This window comes from Tupaia chinensis, unplaced genomic scaffold (genome assembly GCF_000334495.1).
Source record: "Tupaia chinensis unplaced genomic scaffold, TupChi_1.0 Scaffold000361_2, whole genome shotgun sequence".
In the NCBI taxonomy this organism is placed as follows: domain Eukaryota; kingdom Metazoa; phylum Chordata; class Mammalia; order Scandentia; family Tupaiidae; genus Tupaia; species Tupaia belangeri.
In genome coordinates, this window is record NW_006159858.1 from 2,535,739 (window position 1) to 2,540,738 (window position 5,000).

General features: G+C 41.5%; 1 long non-coding RNA gene across 2 annotated transcripts in view; it reads left to right on the top strand.

The window, feature by feature from the left end:
* Window positions 1-4,717: 4,717 nt before the first annotated feature.
* LOC102482681 (uncharacterized) overlaps window positions 4,718-5,000 on the top strand; it is a 4,695-nt gene continuing 4,412 nt past the window's right edge. For both annotated transcript variants that reach the window (XR_003550128.1, XR_335219.3), the window contains exon 1: window positions 4,718-4,799. This is a non-coding gene — a long non-coding RNA (uncharacterized LOC102482681). The remainder of the gene's footprint in view (window positions 4,800-5,000) is intronic.

Genomic DNA, 5,000 nt, shown 5'->3' on the forward strand with positions numbered 1-5,000 from the left:
GGGCGGGGGCATGAACCACGGTCGACTACGTGGGAATCCAGCGACATAGCCATTACGCTAACTGCTGGTTCCCTCTCTCTTTCTGGCGAGTGTATGGGCCCTATAGCAAAATCATCTCTCAAAAAAAAAAAAAATAAGAATCAAATGGACCTGTTAGAGATGAAGGCTATAGTACAGGAAGTTAAAACCTCCCTTGAAAGTATTAAAAGCAGACTAGATCATACAGAAAACAGAATCTCAGATGTAGAAGATAGAATAACTGGCCTAGAAAAATTCACCAAGAAGACAGAAAAATGCCCCCCAAAATGAGAATTATATATGAGAAATACTAGATACGATCAAACATCCAAACATCTGAATAATTGGTATCCTAGAAGGTGAAGAGACCCATAAGGGCATTGACAATCTATTCCATGAAATCCTGGAAGAAAACTTTCCAAACCTAAAGAGGCATTCCCAAGAAATACAAAGATCCAGTCCCAAGAAATACAAACGACCCCTAATAAAATTAACCCAAGAAGATCTTCTCCAAGACACATTATAGCCAGATTGACCAAAACCACAGACAAAAACAAGATACTAAGACTGGCAAGAGAGAAACGGCAAGTTACCTACAAAGGATATCCCATCAGGCTAACAGCAGACCTCATTGGAAATAATGTGAGGAAAGAATGGGAAAATACATTCAAAGTGTTAAGGGAAAAGCAATTTCAACCAAGAATACTGTACCCAGCAAGATTATCCTTCATATGGGAAGAAAGACAAGAACATTCTCAGGTAAACAAAACCTGAAAGAATTTACCAATACCAGATGAAATCTCTAAGAAGTTCTCAAGAGAGTGCTATACCAGGAAAATTAAATGAAGACACACAGAAATAAGAGTTCAAAAACTAAGAAAATGGCCAACTTAATCATAGGGTCTTTAATGTGCACCTCCTTTTTGTCTCTTTGCCAACCTCTCCTCCTCCAGTCCATCTTTACAAATGTAGGAATTTCCAAATGAGCCATGGGTCCTCATTTCTACTCAAGTCACACACTTTCCTTGGTGGGTGACCACCTTCACTCCCATGGCTGGGAATGTTTTCTTGCCCTGTAAACCCAGTTCTTGCTCTTTGCCAACCGGGTATCTCAAAGGTACCTCAGACTTAATGAGTCCCAAACAGGTTTCCTTACTGATACAGCCATCCATGGGTTACTAAACCAGAAACGGAAGAATAATCCAAAAAGCCCTGCTCTCTTGGTACACAAATCTATTCAGGCATAAAATCAATCTCACCATGGAGGCAGTTCTCGAATCTGCCCTTCACTCTATTTGAGTGACTGCTATGTTAATCTAAACCACCTTCATTTCTTCCATTTTAATATTCTTCTCCCAATTTCCCTGCATTCATTCTGCTTCCTTTCCAAACCACTCTCCACTTTGAAGCCAGTGTCATATATGAATTTAGGAATGCACACACACATGCACAGACATGATTGTGTTACACCTTCGGTAATACCCTTCAATGACTTCCTCTTCTTTCCATCAGAATAATGTCCCAAATGCCCAAGACTGCCTATGTGCCCCAAGTGATCTTGCCCTGCCTATCTCTTGTCTCCTTTTCCAAACCACTCTCCACTTTGAAGCCAGTGTCATATATGAATTTAGGAATGCACACACACATGCACAGACATGATTGTGTTACACCTTCGGTAATACCCTTCAATGACTTCCTCTTCTTTCCATCAGAATAATGTCCCAAATGCCCAAGACTGCCTATGTGCCCCAAGTGATCTTGCCCTGCCTATCTCTTGTCTCCTAATCTCTTCTCCAGAATAATGTCCCAAATGCCCAAGACTGCCCCATGTGATCTTGCCCTGCCTATCTCTTGTCTCCTAATCTCTTCTCTTTTAGCATCTGGGTTTTTTCTTTCTCATTTCTAGCCTTTGCCTGTGTCCTCTGCCATTTTACTGACTAAAGTAAGTCTTGTTACAGGCGCTAAAGAAAAAGTTGATCCAGTGGGTCACCCCCAGGGCAGGGAGAAGTGCATATTGCATAATAGCTAAATTGAGATTGAAGTTCCAAACTGATTTAAGGGAAGAAGTGGGGATAGTAAAGGAAAGTGGGAAAATAAGATGGTTGGGAGCATGGACAGATTGTAATTGGTGGAGCAAAGTGAGGGCACAGACCCAGGTGGGGGAGGCTGCCTTCCACAGGCTCCTTGCCCTCCTGCAGGGGCAGCCAGTCTGCCAGGTGGATGCAGCAGCAGGTGCTCTGATACAACTACACAGGAGTTAGCCAGTTATTGAGGTACAATGTCTCATTCTAAGGAGTCAAATGGGCTTGTTTTCTTCATCAATGAAGGAAAAGTAAGTTTTCTACATTGTTGCTACTAAAGTCATTCATATTATAAAGAAAGAAACCCTGGTGGAAGCAATCTTTCACTCATGTTTGCCCAGAAGCTGTTAGGTTTAGGTGATTGCTGCACGAGCAGCTGCTTTTCTATGTGACCATGAGTGGGGACCTCCAAGCACTCATGGAAAATGGAATTAAAGTACCAGTTTACTTTGGCACAGACACATTTTTAAATCTATGCATAGTTTTTTCATAATACACCTTTCTCCATGGACTTTTGAAGATCTCTAGTACCGGTCAGTCTCTGTTCTCCATCTGTAGGGAAGAAAGGAGGGAAAGGGAGACAGACAGAGTAATGGAAAGACAGAGTAATATACGTTAACAGCTGTTCAGATCATGAAATAAAAAGCAAGTGATTGTACGGATGGCTTCTGGCCACATGCTGTAATCACATTTGTGTTCATTTCATTATTGGGTATTGACTTCTCGCCATCAGCATCTTCTGTGTGCCTCTCCTTTTCCCCACTTTCTGTAACTCCTTACACTTTACCACCGTGACCACTGCCAATGCACACAAATACACACAAATTAACTCTACACTCTCCAGATCATTTGTGAATAATGATAAATTTTTAGCTAGCAAGAGCAGATAAGAAATCATACTAGAAAGCTAGGAAAAAGGCTTCATGCTATATTTACGTTTTGACACTTTGCTGCTCGAAGCAGGAGTTCTTAAACCACTCAGAGAATGGGCCAAAGAATTTCCTGGTCCCACTTTGTTTTGAGTTCTTCAGATTTAGCTAAGACATACCCCATGCCTTGAATACGCTGTAGGCTTTGCACTGTCACTGACACCGTGCCTGATGTATAACCCACTATCCTTGTTTCAGCACCAATGGCAGAGAAGGAGAAGGGACAGTGTGAAACTGCCTATAATGGTGCCATTGCTGGACACTATATTACTATGAAAAAAGATGGAGACTTTTGCAACATGCCCAAGGCCACTTGGCTAACAAGCATTAGAGGGACCATAGCTTCCCTCTGTCTGCTCCCCCAAATTGTATGCTTTGCCCTGCTCCATGTTCTTTCTCTGACAGAGATGGTGACGCTTATAAAATCCCTTCACTGAAGGGAAATGCTAGTGGGTTGTGCGAATGTTTTCCTGGAGGCACTTGAAGAATGCTGTTGTCTATTTCTGCCAAGGTCTTGTTTATGTAGTTTTTCAAATTGCAGTGAAGAATAAAGAATGTTTTGTAGGTGATGATGAGAATTAAAACCCTTAGCTCAGTTCTTCACTCCTTTTATTCAACTGTATGAATGCAAGCATTTTAAAAGTGTATAGCTATTCAATATTTTGTGACTTTTTATTATTTTCCCCAAACCAGGGTTGTGTTAGAACACAACTTCTTGTTGATGATCCTCTGAAACAAAGCCAAACATTTGTCCTGCCAAAATAAAGCCAAATAAAACACAGAATTATGTAATTTTATAATCGCAAAGAGTGGTGTTTGGTAAGGTGAGACTAATAAGATCAATGAGCATATTCTAATTGATTCTTACTGTTGAGAAATAATGGCCCACCAGAAAACTGCCTTATATGACCATTTTCTTTGTGTAGGCCACTGGAAGAAATCCAGACCCTGAAGTAAATTTACTGTTTTATTGAAAAAACCAAATGTATCCTTTGAGAAAGCCAAGCAAATTTTTAAAAATCTGGGAACTGCTATTTCTCTTCTTTATGGAATGTTTTCCTTCTTTCATGTTTCATGACAGACATTTTGATCATGTTCAGTAATAAAGTAAATATCTAGTCTCACAGATAGAGTGGCATGTGACAATGATACCCAGTTTCAAGCAAGGGTAACGATTACCTGGGGATCTCATTTAAATGTGCATTTTCCAGCCCTGATCTCAGAGACCCTGAATCACCCTGGGAATTGCTAGTTCGTAGGAACCTTTGGCCTCTCGATCAGTATCACATTAGGTGGCTGCCTTGGACTCCAGCACCAGCTACCAGGTCAGCTGTGAGCAGGTTGTCCTTTCCTGCTGTGCCCTCTATGGCACTGAGGGCTGACTGATGGGAGCTCTGGAGAACCAAAATAAGCCCAAGTTCACCAAAGTAGAGCCACAAAGTGTGTCTAACCATTCTGCCTCCTGGAGTTTGTTCTGGTTGATTCCCAAACTTTAATCCAAGCTAAAGACAGGCACCCCCTGTAAGTGGCTCTTGGTGAAGATTTAGAGACTGGAAAACACAGTGGGCATTTGTAACCAGGCAAGAAAGAGAGCCAATATTTGAGAAGGACCCTGGCAGATATTGATTTTTTTCTTTTTTAACTTGGGGTAGTTGCTTAGTGTTTTACTATTTAATTTATTTTCTCCCACAAGGGACAGAAACAGAGATAGCTCTTTCAATAGCATCTTGACACTGTGGTCATGTGTCCACCAGCCAGCCCTGGATCATTGGTAAGTCCATACCTCGCATGGGAGGTTCCCCGACATCAATCTGGGACCTTCGCACGTTAGTCGGCCATACCAAGCGTTGTGTTTTACCATTGTGTGTGACACCACTCCGTTTCTAATTATTTCAATATTCTGAAAAAGACTAAAAGGCACCCTTCGAAGCTAATTGGGCAGTAGTCTATTTGTGTGTATTCTTTTCACCTC